The following is a 15,272-nucleotide window of genomic DNA, read 5'->3' as shown; positions in this document are numbered from 1 at the left end:
TTCTCTGGCCTAGATTTAGCAAGCAATTTCTTTTCTTTGTTATCTTTCATTTATAACTAAGGGAAGGGTCATAGGAAAGAAGTTCCTACTTCAGAGCCTTGTTGGGATTTATGCATTTTGCTAGCTTATGTAGCAACGCCTAGGTGAACTATATTATGTAATGTCCTTTATGTTTGTATTATGTAAGGAGTTAAAGCACAATTTATTCAATTGCATAAACTACTCGAGTGTTTGATTATTACAAGACATAATAGCCCCTAAATTTTAAAAACTCAGATACACAAAAATTAATTTGTTGAAGATTTAATTAAATTACATTATAAAAATAGTCATATTTAATAAGGGCAAAGGAAGGCTATGTTTGGTATTTTGCTCGTTAATACAGTAGAAAAAGTATTATAACATAGCAATTTGTTTTGCAGGAAGTATCTTATAATAGGATTCTAGACATGAAGACTTAAGTTCCCTATATTGATACATGAATAATTAAAACATGAATTTGAGAGTATAGCATAAGGTGCTAAAGAAGATGTACAGGGTTTACAAGGGATGACCAGGGTACTGTGAACACATTATGTGGAAAACATTTGACAAAAATTGAAAGAAGAAAAGATATAGGAAGAATAGACAGCAAAATGACAAATATGTTTGGTGTGGGCACAAATGGTAGAACTAAAAGTAATGAGTGTGAGTTATAGAGGAGCAGATGGCAGCTCAATCAGTGCAAGCAAATTTTAACAGCACTTTCCAGAAATGGAAATGATCTGCCTCAAATATTGGTAAATATTCATAAATTTCCCGATGCTAAAGGTGTTCAAGCAAAGTTTTCACTGCTACTTTTTGTGCTGTATGGCAAAAGATTCAAATATTGAATTGTGGGTAAAAGAATGCTAGACCAACTCAGCATTCTATCAATAACAACCTCACTGGCAGTTACCTAAGATCAATTGTTCAAGTGCCCTGATAATTTTTCTACTGTATTGAGACTTTGACATGAAGGCTTTTGGGTTCCATACTTCATCTGGGAAAGAAATGGGTTCAAGTAAATGAAATGGCAGCAAATATGTCTCCACTCTTTGAATAAGTTCATGTATCTTTGGAAAGCCTCCATGCCTTTAATAATTGAGTAGTACTCTGCAGATGAACTAGTGTGGTACTGATAGCTTTGGTTCTTAAGTTCTTCTTCATTTTTGTTAAGTAGCATAAGTGGATTTTTTTTTGTTTTGTTTTGTTTTCAAAGCCTCGATTCCTTTATTTATTTTTTATTATAAATTTTATTTTTATATTCCCCATACAATTGCGACCCCCTTATTTTGACCCCAATCCCTCCCCTCCTTCCCCCACCCCCCAAAGAGTGTCTCTGGTTCATAGTTGTTTGTTGATTTTGATTTTTACTTTCTTATAGTTATTCATTTTCCTGGTCCCTTATTTAAGTTTTCTAGATTCCTGCTATGAGTGAGACCATCCGGTATTTTTCTTTTTCTTTCTGGCTTATTTTGCTGAGCATGATACACCATGGAATATTACTCAGCATTCAAAAAAGATAAACGCATGCAATTTGCAGCAACATGGATGGTGCTGGAAGGGATCATAAGTGAATGCTGATTCCTATATAAACTGTTAATGGCGGGCCTCCTGGGTGGTGCAGCGGTTGAGCGATGGGCTGCATAGCTGCCCACAGGCTCTGCAGTGCCAGTTCAATCCCTGGCCGCTGGCAAGGGTCCCACATGGAGCGCAGACCTCTCCTGCCACACCCGCTGCTCCCCTCAGCAGTGTACTTCATCAGTCTGCCTGTTCTGTTCCTCGCTCTGGCTCTGGTGAATTCTCTCACCCTCCTGCGCTTCTGACTGTACCCAGTGCTTATATAAATAAATAAATAAATCTTAAAAAAAAAACTGTTAATGGCATGTAGGGCCTCTACAGATGACTGGTCATACATTAGCCCAGTGGGTTTGAATGTCAGGTTCACTGTAACCAGATGTTCACTTAAACATGACTGATGCTCCCACCTCCCTCACTAACCTATACTTCACCTTTTCCTTTCCTTCTTCTATTCCCTTATTTCCCGTTCTCCCTTTTAGAAGTTTAGTCCTCAACTGAAAGTTAAAGAAAGAAAGAAAAGTATTTCACCTTCCATAGCATTTGATCTCCAGTGCTTTCCTTTCTTCTCAATTCCTGCTGTTGCTTTCACATTTCTTTATGCCATTCCAAACTTATTTCCTTTCTTTCTAACTTCCTTTCTGGAAAAATTGCTAATGTTTTTCAGATACTTAGGGCTACAAAGAGAAATAAAACATGACTATAACAGGAATTAGAGTACATTTTCCTTTCTCTATGCCTTTATATAAGGAAGAAGTTAAGAAGGGAGGCAGAGAAAGTATTGGCATATGTGGTTTGATGTAGGGTGAATGGAACACATACTTGTGGAAGAGGAAAAATGTAACCCCAAAATGAAAATAAATATATTTTTTTAACTTTACTGTGGAAAGAAGCATATTCACAGACAGCAAGGTACTGGTCAATATTTTGTGCAAAAAGCTATTACTCACCCCAAAACGGCCCTATAAAATTATTCTTTTTCAGGAGGTTCAACAATATGTATTTCTTTAGAGGAATAGTTCCCTGTTGAAAATACAAGATAATACATTCTGTGCTTGGTTAAGTAACTCTGTGTAAGTCATAACAGATAACTTACTGCCTGCCTGACTGTTCTTAACTTTTAGAAGGGAGCACAAGAGCTTTTTAAGATGACCCATTTTCATTAAAATCACTAAGCAAGGAAATTGAACTATTTCTTCCTGCACTGAAGAAATAATTAAGTTGCTAGCTGTAGCCTTGAGCAAAAGGACAAGTGTTAAGCTGCCCTGGTTCTCTGGCTATTTTCAGCACAACAGAGGATGACAGAGTAAATAAAAACCCAGTAGGTGGTTAAAGCTTATCAAGGAGAAACCTCTACTCTTGGGAACTGAAGTATTTATCATTTTTTAGTAATAAACATTATGTCCCTTACATTCAATACTCATTAAGATCTGATGCATCTTCCTCCCAATTTTTCATGTTTCCATTCCCTTTCCTTCACTGCTATTAATGTCCTATCTAAATTCATTTATCTTCACTATCTTACCACTCTATACAATCTTTTGCATTACTAGCAAAGCTATAGTCCTAAAACCATTGAAATATTTCATCCTAGCTACAAACTTTTATTGACTAATTGGTGTGTGAAGTTATAGAGCAAAATCCCTTATATATTTTTTAAAGATTTATATATTTATTTATTTATACAAGCACTGGGTACAGTCAGAAGCGTGGGAGGGTGAGAGAATTCACCAAAGCCAGAGGGGAGAGCAGAGCAGGCAGACTGACAAAGTGCACTGCTGAGGGGAGCAGCGGGTGCGGCAGGAGAGGTCTGCATGCCATTGGGACCCTCACTGGCGGCCGGGGATCAAACCGGCACTGCAGAGGCTGCCGGCAGCTTCGCAGTCCATCGCTCAACCACACACCCATTGTGCTAGATCACAGGTAATATATATAATAGTAAGCATAAATAGACACAATAGCTCTTGCAGGCTGATGTAAGAAACATGAATTGTATGAAATAATAAAAAGCAATTAAGAAAAAGTACGATGTGAGTTTTTAATAGGTAAATTAGACTTAATCAAGAAGGTTTTCCTGAGAGATTGATACCTCATCTGTGAGCTTAAAAAAGGGTATGAGTAACTCAGAGACAGAAGGAAAAGAAGGAATTCCCTGACACAATGATTCATCAAGCTTCAGTGTCACTTTGGGTACAAAATCTATCCCTCTAGAAGCTGTCTAGCATAGTCTAAAGAGTCTGCTGCATTTATCAGGAAGTCTGGTTCCAGCTGTGCTGATATGAACATGCTTACACTGATTACCTCAAACTTGTCATTGGTTCCTCATAAAATTATGGACGTGGGCAAGATCTACTGTTTCACCCCACCCCCACCCCTAATCCAATCACCTGGAAAGCCTTTACAAAGTACCATATTAGGCTTTACACCAAATCAATAAAATTTAAGGATGTGGGGTTGGTTGTAGGCAACCAAGTTTAATAAAGCTTTCTAGCTTTTGCAATTGAGCAAGAAAGTGTGAGAAATAATAGATGACATAAATAGGTCCATGATGGATGAGGTCCTTTTTGGTACTAACAATTTATAATTCCATGAATAGTCTAACTAGTCCTTGTACAATTTCCTTTCTCAAGATATATTATAGAGTGTTTGTTATGAATTTGACAGGGAGCCAAACAGCAAAGACATGACAATAAACTTTTCCTGGTGACCAGGATAACTTACAATATAGAGGAAACCTCTGAATTTCTTTTAACATTGTGGTCGGTCGAATCTTATTATTCACATTAACAGTACATTTTTCACTGTATTGTATCAGATAAGATGCTGGAGGTTCTTATGTCCAGATGTGCACTTTATATTATTGTTCTGCTGCCCAAAGACAAGATGGGGCACATTCCTTCTTCATGCCTTCACATATTGAAGGCTTGTGCATTTGATCAGTGATTGATTTATGTTCTTTATTCACAATAATGTGAGAAATTTAACCCAAAATTGGTTGAATTGGCAGATATTTAGAGATAATCTGACCTAATTCACCAATGAACAGATTAGTAAAGTGGTTTGTCCTCACTCACACTTATGGTTCATTATTATTGATAGATCTCAGTTCAGTAGTCATTTCCACGAAAGTCACTGTCCAGGACTTTGAAGGAGGTAATATATCTTTTGCTTAACTACTTAGTAGAAGATGTATAATGGTGAGTTGCTTGTTTGGTGTCAACCATGCTATTTTTTTTTAAGATTTATTTATCTATGCACACAAGAGCTGGGGCACAGGCCAGAGATGCAGGGAGTGAGAGGATTCACCAGAGACAGAGTGGGGAACAGAACAGGCAGATTAAATGAAGTACATTGCTGAGAGGAGCAGCAGGTGAGTCAGGAGAGGTCTGCTGCACCATGTGGGTATCTCCCTGGCCAGGGATTGAACTCGTGCTGCAGAGGCTGCGGATTGCTTCATAGTGCAGTGCTTAACCCCTTGTGCCACCAGGGAGGCCAACCATGCTACTTTTTGTTGCAAACATAATAAATATGATTCAACATTGTTTGAAAGGCCAACTCTTTGCAGACATTCATTTGACCTTGATTATTCAGTCTCTATAAATTTAATAGAATAGTGGAAATATTACAGATAATTGTATTTCCCCAGGGAATTCTTTGTTATGCACCTTATTTTATGTTGCTAAATTGGTAATAAAAATGCGACTTATTTTAAGCAAATATATGCTGAAAAATGACTAGTAATTATTCATATCCACCAAATAAATACAGCAAACTGCATGTTCTGTCTTTTTTATGATGTCTTTTTCCCAACTGTGTTAAAATATAATAGACATATAACATTGTGTAAGCTTAAGGTGTATAACGTGCAGTTTGATATATTTTTATACTAGGAAATGGCACCACCATTGCATTAGTTAACATCTCCATCACCTTTTATAGTTATCTTATTCCCCCCCCCCATGGTGAGAATATTTAAGGTCTACTCTCTTAACAATTTAGTTAGCAACATTGCCAACTATACCATCATACAGTACATTATATCCCCAGGACTTTTTTATGTCATAACTGGAAATTTGTAGCTTTTTACCATCTTCCCAATCAACATTCTTGAAGTGAGAAAATTACAGAAATGGAAAACAGATTAGTTGTTACCAGAGTTAAAGAAGGGGATGGAGGACAGGAGGAAAGTGAGTATGACTTTTGTGATAGAATGCTTTGAATCTTGACGGTATCAATGAAATATCCTATTGTGCTGTTGGAGTACAATTTTGTAAGATGTCTCCATGGAGAGAAATTGGGAAAAATATACATGAGATTAGTCTGTATCAATTCTTACAGCTTTGTGTGAATCTGAGACTACAAATAAATTTGAAAAAATAAAGAAAAAAAATTCTAAGCAAGCAAAATTTTATTTTAAAAGCCCCGATATCTATACATTCTCTTGTTATCTTCTCAAACCCCTATTAATATTCCAACAAGACATATTCAGGAAGAGAAAACTGAAATGAATAAAATGGAAGTAAGTATAGTTAGATGGGTGGGGGGGAAATGGACTGGGGAATAATGGTTCCAAGTAAAAGCTTAGATCAGACAGTCTAGTTGATATAACCAGTAAACTGTCACCATGACGGGGAGGCCAGTACAGCATTCAGTGACCCAGTTCAGAAATTTAACTTGTCTGATGTGAAACAATTTTCTTTTTCTTTTGAATCAATTTATTTTCAAAATAAAAAAATAAATGATTCTGTTATACCAAAATAGCACAAAATAAATTTATATTATGAGGAATCAGTTAAATTTAGTGTTAGTGTTTTTAAAAAGTTAAGCCTATGTACCAAAACAAAATTTGTAACTATTTCATGACTTTTTTTGTTATCTGAGTTTAATTTGCTAAACATACTTAGAGAGGTTGGTGTATAAGAATTATAATTTTATTGATCTGTTTGGAAGATTTTCACTAGTTTAGCTTGCAGTTTTTTAATTTTCAAGATATTTAGCTTATAAAATGTTTTTATTTATTAATTTAGAAAAATAATTTAATATTTATTTCAAGTTAAATACATTGAGTATGAAAGCATACACAAAAGTCAAAGCCCCTTGGATGTTTGTGATTTCAGCAATATGGCTAAGCCAGCCTAGCATTCCTAGCAGCTGAGAGAACCAATTTTAATTGCATGTCTCCTCAGAACTGAAGTTCTCATACAAAATTAATAACCTTTAATTCTCTGAATATTAGCCATCTCAGAGCCGGAACAGCACCTGGCACAAAACAATATCTCAATATAAGTTGATATAGGGCCTCCCCTGGTGGCACAGCGGTTGAGTGCTGGGCTGCGAAGCTGCCTGCAGCCTCTGCAGCGCCGGTTCGATCCCCGGCTGCCTGCAAGGGTCCCACATGGTGCGAAAGACCTCTCCTGCCGCACCTGCTGCTCCCCTCAGCAGTGTATTTCGTCAGGACTTCCTGTTCTGTTCCTCATTCTGGCTCTGGTGAATTCTCTCACCCTCCTGTGCTTCTGACTGTACCCAGTGCTTGTATAAATAAATAAATAAATCTTTAAAAAAAAAAGTTGATATAATAGGTTACTTTACTTTAGGTGTGTGATGTAGCTGAGTTCCTTATTCTGAACTAGAACTTAAAACAAAATACCTGAAAAAAGTATTGTTACCAGGAATAAATATTCTAGAGCTCATATACACTGGTGATCCCCTAAGCACTTTTGGGTTCAAAACATAAAAATGGTGGTAAAATATAAAAGTGGAAACAATCAGAACTATCTGGTTGATTCCAATATTGTCCAACTGAATTGCAGTCCCATGTATTGTCAATCAGCTATGATCTCGTGTTTTGGGTAGGGATTGCTGATGCTGGTAATTGGATGTGAGTAAGCTCATTAGCTACAGTATTGTATCAGTGTAGACAACTCTTAGAATTGTAGTCAATGCAAATGAGAGGGAGAGGGAGAGGAAGAGAGAGCACACTACCCCTTGGCTAGAGGTGAAAATAAAAGAATCAAGAAAGAAAGGTATGAAAAAGGAATTTAAACCTGAACCAAATCAAGTGAGACTACACTCTTATAACTTTAATTGGCAACAATTTGATTCTAGAAGCCCTCACAATGGTCTAAAAATTGGATGAACATTGGAAAAGATTCTGAATGCCCATTGGAAGAAAAGTTGAAGTGCTGTGTGTGTGTGCACATGCACATCTTAAACCATAAATCAGAATGCTTACTTTTCATGCTTTGGGGTCAGAATCACAGAAGCAGAATATTTTGAAGCCCTCCTCACCCTCCAAATTTGTGTTCTCTGGCAAGGGTCAGCAAAATGTACATGAAACCAATCTGGTGGAAGCAAGAAGAGAAGCCGTGTGTATCTGGGCAGCTCCATAGGTGTCAGGAGATAATTGCTCACTTACTAGCCTTGCAGTATGAGACAGTTAGAGATGTATCACAGTTCTCAATCACATAGCTATTAGCTTATTAACTTCCCTAGCAGCTGGAGTAATATCTCTGTGAGAGACAGACAATGTGTTAGTGATTAAATGACTTATTTAATCTCTAACTTTTCATGTTTCATAAACCTGAACACATGTGTGAAAGACAGGAGGTAGATTACTCAACATATATGACATAAAGCTTAAGAGTGTTGAGGATAGGATTATTTCAGGATTTATATTTCCTCTGCTTTATTAGCAGAGGGAGGGGAATGAGATCTATTTAGAAAATAGGTCCCATATTTTCTACTGAGCAAGTAAGGAAAACAAGAAATTATGTACAATAATTTTCATATTATGCACAGGCACATACACGAGCATGCAGGCATAGGAGTGTGCATGTTAGGAGTGAGGAAACAATCAATTTTAACTAAGAGACAAATGTTAGCCCTAAAATGCTAAAATTCCAGCTCCACCATTTTATTTCTTGCCTGGGTAAGTTACTAAGTGCTGTCATTTTCAGTTTCTTTTTCATAATATGAGGGCAAAAATAATGTGTACCTTTAAGGATTCAGGAAAGATAAAAATTATTTGGAAAAAAATACATAGAACAATATCTGACATAAAAAATCATGCAATAAGTGGTAACAATTTTTATCTTTCAAAGGTGACCTCAAAATTAACTTTGCTAGGGAAGTCAGCCTTTAAGCAAATTAACATTAATTTGTGTACACTGGGTAAGAGATTTATATATTTGCAATGTCCTTTGTGTTATTTTTGCTATGTCTCTTTTTACGAATTTGTGCAAGAAGAGAATCAAATCTTCTTTTTCTATGTAATAAATTATCAGGAAATCTCCATTGCTTCCCTACCCTAGAAGGTTATATTTCGTTGTTAGGGTAGGGAGGCAATGCCTAAAAAAAATTAGACAGCCAACTATTTCCAGGATTCCAGAAAACACTTGCTATAGCTGACAAAGCCAGGGAAGAGCCAAGAAATGCCCAGAGAGGAAAAGACAGAACCCCACCCAAACCTACAGAGAGGGGCAATAAAGCCTGAGAAGAACAAGAAGGGTGAAAGGGGAGAAGGCAGGCCCCAATCCCAACCTACTGCTGATAAAATTACACCCCAGGACTTCAGTAGAAGGGGGTGTGGCTTAGAACCTCCTGCCTGATCTGATAAACCAACACACCAGGAGCACCTGCACAATACACCCCAGAAAGGAACAAAATGAGCAGCCCCCAATGAGCAGCCCCTGTACCCCATTTTATCCAGCAGTCCCCCTCCATTTGGTGCAGTGTTCTTACATGATTCTGGAGTCCAGACCTCTTCCTGGGTGTACTGTCTCTAAATCAACTTTGTTTTGCTTAGACATGGCTTTGAATTCTTTCATGGCCATAGTCAAGAAATAAGGAACCCCAAAACCTATAATGTAAAGTCAAGAGAAAACTTAATGTTCCATTCTCATATTTTTGTAAACCTGAGTTCCTTACAAATATTTTAACCTTGCTTTGACATCTTTAACAGTCAAAGGAGAAAAAATAATCACACTTTGTAAGCAACACTCCTCTCCTTTCTCCAGTTGAACTCTGTTGGTGAATACAGAATGGTGACAGAATGGGTCCTTGAATTATGACACCACACTCTATATTTGAAGGAAATCTTCCCACTAACAGCAACAGCCATGATAGTAAGTTGAAATCAGTTTCAATGAATAGATCACAGAATCTCAAGAGTCTAAATTAAGCTGATTGTTTGAATAAGAAAAAAACATAAAGGCATTAATCATATACAATACTTCCCACAAAATTTGCAACTGAGTTCTGGAAGCTCTGTTGGATCTCCTTATGTTGCTATCATCTTTCACCCAGTGTGTGGTCAGTGCATCACTTGGAACCAAAATTCTTACTATGCTAATTGCATAGCTTGTGACATGAATGCCAATGTAGGAAAAGGATCAAAATAACATTCCAAAGTGTTATGTTGTACAAAGTGTTGATTAGTGTAAAGCTAAATCTTGAGAGTTTGATTATGAGAAGATGCCTGTTAATTTTACTTAAAATCATCATGTTTTTATGTTCATCTACATTTGACAGAAGTCTTAATAAATCTCTTATCCAATTTTTCTTGTTGCTTTCTGTTACTTTAAAAGATACAGGCCATTTTGTGATAAATCTTATGCATGTCCTTAAACTCCCTCAGCACCATCAGCCTCCTCGAGACTGGCTCCCTTTTGAAGCGGCCCTGCTGGATGGAGTGCAGTGGGGTCCTCTCAGTCATCTGTCTGAGGTCATTCACTTGCCTTGGGAATGCCAGACCTAGATCCTTGACTGTGCACAGCCAGGCTCAACCAGTTCATGGCCAGAATTTCTGCTTCCTCCTTCTACTTCCAAATGTGAATGGCATACCACGTTGTAGGCGAGATCTTGATCTTCTGAGTTGCTATAGAAAGAGCTGAAGGATGCATCTGTTTTATGGATCAATATTGTAATGACCCTAGCTGATCAAGATGTCATGTGCATTGACATTGTAATGCACTATTACTATTGACATTGTAATGCAATATTAGTGTTACTAATAGATTCAGACTATTTTAGAGGTGGGAACAATTGAGATAGAGCAACTTCAGTCATTAGAAAAGCAACCACTTCTTTATGAAGACACTGATAAACAGACACACAGAAGGCAAGGACAGATAAAAACCTGGCTGTGCAGGAGAGGCACAGCTTAAATTAAAATTAACAGGTGGCCCTGATAATATGTCTCTGAAAAATGGTATAAATATAGGCACTGAAATAATCCAATTTGAGACACTATTTACTCTGTGTTCGTGGTCCTGAAATCTTTGCCAGGTTTTGGTGAAAGCCACCAGGGAATTTTGCTTGGAGAAGTGATCGCCCCCTGCCCCCTTAAACTCTCTGGATCCCAGCCACACCCACGCTAAGCTGCCCTCTCCAGTCCCCCAAGTCTGGCCAAGGGACCATTTTCCCTTCCTTCTTTTACTGCCAGTTGAATTGTACATTTATACTGTTGTAATATGAATTCCCCACCATCAGTTCATTTGTGGCTATATGCATTTGGTTAGAGTTTTAAGTGAAGCCTATCTTCTCCAGTAGAAATGAGTACTTCTGATATACAAACCACAAATAACAACATCCCGACATAAGAGGGGGTTAATTCCCACACAGTGCAGACTCACTAATGGGAAGCAAAAACTTACAGAGCTGGGCAAATAAATTCACCTTCCTTCCCCCCATAGATGCTCAAAGTCACAGTGCTTTCTCCTTGTCATGTGCCAGAGTAGCCCCTGTGCCCAGCAGTCCCTTACTAACCAAGGCTACATGTAGGTGCAGCCTGCCATGGAGAGGGAAGGGACCTTGCAGTCCCTTGCTTCACCTCCATCATCACCTGGCTTGCCTTTTCCCCTGCGTGCTGCACTGAGCTGTGTTGCACCTCCCAAACTGCTGCATTATTACTTTTATCCTTGCCTCAGTCACTCTTTTCTAGAAAAACTGAGCAATGACAGTTATATTTTCCTTGTAATTTGAGATAGGGAATCTTATCATTTTATTCTTTTTGTCAATAGATTTGTCAATAGATTTGTTACTTTGGGGGATTAAGAATGCTAGACTGTACACCTAAATTAAAGTGACCTGATAGATTGTTATGAGCAATATGAACAAATAACTTGAAAGGGCCTAGGAAAAAAACAAATAATTAAATGTCTATTTTCACCTTATTGAGAGATCAAGATGATTCAGAGTAGAGCAATGCATCTATTTATAAATATACTTAGGAGAAATGAAAAATACAATTAGATTAACAAAGCTCATGTCTTTTACTTTTCAAAGAAACCCTGGAAGAATCTAGCACTCAGAAGTCAGCAGAAGGGTGATTGCTGAGGAAAGGATAATCATTTATAGTGCACGGAATGCACTCAGCAAAGGTAGAAAATAAATGTGATTCTTGAGTACAGTAAATAGTTTTTTACAAAAGATAATGAACCCTACTTAATAGCTCAACAACAGGAGTTTCTTAGCTTATTTGTCTGTTTATTCCTGTTTGTCTCTAGCTTGTTTCTTGGAAAATAAATGTAATGATATATGCAACTCCCTACCCTCTTCCAATCAGTGGCCCTGATTAACTGAACACATACTATACAGAATCTCAGAGAAGAGCAAGAAGAAACCCTTATTCAGGTCTACTGTGTTGCTGATTTTCCTAGTATGCAGTGACTGCTGAATGAAAAATAATTTTGAAATATGGCAAAATTGCCACGGTAAAATATGCCAATTTGGCATAAGGATTTGAGCTAAAGAGGCTCAAAAAAAATAGCACATGTAAGAAGGTTACTCTAATCTCCCCTTTTCTTCCTAAAAACAGAAGATGAGAACTCCCATGGCAAAGAAGGCCTCCCTGAGCAGAAAGACAAAAACATTCTTCCATTGGGAGTCATAAGAATTCTATACAAACATATCTTCTTAAAATAATTTTCATCTTCCTTTAACATCCTTTTACCTAGGAGGTTGCACTATCAGGAAAACCCTTAACATTATTTAAAGCTGTTAGTGAAGGTTTAGGTATACATTCCAGCCAACTGGTTAAACCCTAAGGCAACATATACAGAAAGGACACTCAGTGACCTAAAATTACCTGAGCTTCATTAACATTCACTTGCCTGCTGAAATCCTTGCCCAAGGTGGTGGTGATAGGGGCACTAAGGGGCCACTTCATGAGCATGAGCTCTACCCAGAGGCATGATTGGCCATAAAAGTACACTTCTCTTACCCAAGCAAGGTTCTAGACATTCAACCCTGCTCCAGCTGCTACCAATACGAAAAGTCCTATAAAAAGCCAAGCTACCAGGGCTTCCCTGGTGGTGCAAGGGGTTAAGACACAACCTATGAAGTGATCTGCAGCCATTGCAGCATGAGTTCCATCCCAGGCCAGGGAGCTACCCACATGGTGCAGCAGACCTTTCCTGACTCACCCGCTGCTCCCCTCAGCAGTGTATTTCAGTCTGCCTGTTCTGTTCCCCACTCTGTCTCTGATGATTTCTCTCATCCCCACACCTCTGGCCTGTACCCCATCTCTTGTATCCATAAATAAATAAGTCTTTAAAAAAAAAAAAAAACATGCTACCTTTGAAAAGGAGACAATGCCTTGAGAGGTCTATGTTCCTTGTTTGATTTAAATAATGGAACTCCCATCAACACAAATTCCCAACTTGGTCCAGTCATTTGGCTGATGCATGCTAAGCAATAAACCCTTGAATTCAGGTACACTGCCTGGATATTTTAGCTACTTTTCTAGACTTGTCTCTTTTTGTTCAACCTAGTGTAAAGGTAATATAGTTTCAGCATATTAGGGAGACTTTATTTCCTAATGAGGGCTTCTGTGTCATGTAAAACATAAATAAATGTGTAAGCTTTTCTCCCGTTAATCTACCTCATGACAGTTTAATTTTTTCAGGCCCAGCGGAAAAACCCTCAGAAGGAAGAGGTACAGTTTTGCGCCCCACCCCCCCTACAATTTCCATCTCCCTCCACCTTCTCTCCAGTGCATTTTGATTCCTACTTAGCTACTGCTTGGGGCCAGAATCATTGGCAACAGCTGCTACTGTGAGCAATTGGAGGCCCCAGCAGCAGATCTGCATAGAAGAGGAGGCAATCAGTTGACTCAGGATGCAGCAATCAACAAAATGTACTTTTCCAATTCTGTGTGGGCCTTTTGGCACTGAAGATTATTTCATGGTACCAGACTGACTAGAGGAATACAGTGATATAAAAGGGAATTGTCAACATGTGTTTTCACATAAAAATGAAAAGTGCTCGTGACCCCTTAAACAAATATTCGGGCTTCGTGCTATTGCAGTGTTTGACATTCTTCCTTTGAAATGTTTTCCTCCATTTTCCTTAGGGAGACTCTTTTCTCCTGCATGTTTCTCCTTTGTCTGCATTCATTTCATCTAGCAATTGCTAGTTTTCTCTGGAGTTCCACTCTAGACCCTTTTTATTTTTTTTTTAAGATTTATTTATTTATGCATACAAGAGCTGGGGTACAGGCCAGAGATGCAGGGGGTGAGAAGATTCACCAGAGACAGAGCAGGGAACAGAACAGGCAGACTGACTGAAATACACTGCTGAGGGGGGCCTCCCAGTGGCGCAGCGGTTGAGCGCTGGGTTGCGAAGCTGCCCGCAGCCTCTGCAGCGCCAGTTCGATCCCTGGCTGCTCCCCGGCCACCGGAAGAGGGTCCCACATGGCGCGCAGACCTCTCCTGCCGCCCGCTGCTCCCCTCAGCAGTATACCTCCGTCCTTCTGCCTGCTCTGCTCCCCGCTCTGGCTCTGGTGAATTCTCTCACCCACCCGCGCTTCTGATTGTACCCAGTGCATGTACAAACAAACAAATAAATAAATAAATATACATGCCCCTTTAAAAAAAAAAAAATACACTGCTGAGGGGAGCAGCGGGCGAGACAGAAGGAGTCTGATTCACCATGTGGGTTTCTCTCTGGCCAGCCGTGGATCGAACTCATGTTGCAGTGGCTGCGGATTGCTCATAGTGTAGTGCTTAACCCCTTGCGCCACCAGGGAAGCCCTCTAGACCCTGTTTAGACCCTGTTTAAATAAAGGAGATAAAGTGCTTGACATGGTATCTACAGACCATAAAGAACATCTGGCTTCCTTTTCTTCTTTCAGGGTCTCCCTCTCAGTTCTTGGGAAATTCATTCAACAACAACATTCAGCCATCTCCAGTAGGAACCTAAAAATCTGTCTCCAGTCTGAAAAGCTCTACAAGGCCCAGGTCAATATAGACTAGTGCCTTTTATCACTTTCTCACAACACTCTCCTCTCCAATAAAATCCTCCTAATCCAAAGTATATGGTCAAATTTTTTTTGTGTGTAGCATTAGTGATGCCAGTTTGTCATGAATTTATATGGCCAAGATGGGAGGTCAAGAGGATGGTTAGTAAGCTATTTAGTCAGAAGAAAGATTTTGAAGGCATTGTGTTGGTTGTAAAGATGGAGTTGGGGGTAAAGGGTAGGAAAGGAGATAGGATATACACTCAAAAAAAAATATATAGGAGGTGAGTGAATTCTAAGTTGGGTATCAGGTTTCTGGCTCAAGTGACTGGGTAAAAAGAAAGACATGTCAATGAGATAGTTCTAGAGTGTTAGAGAAGGTTGTTGAGAGGATGTGGCCATTGGTTGAGTTGACCCTTAACTTGGACCTGGGCAA

This window comes from Talpa europaea (assembly GCF_964194135.1).
Source record: "Talpa europaea genome assembly, chromosome: 2".
Classification (NCBI taxonomy): domain Eukaryota; kingdom Metazoa; phylum Chordata; class Mammalia; order Eulipotyphla; family Talpidae; genus Talpa; species Talpa europaea.
Note: the sequence above shows the minus strand (reverse complement) of the source record.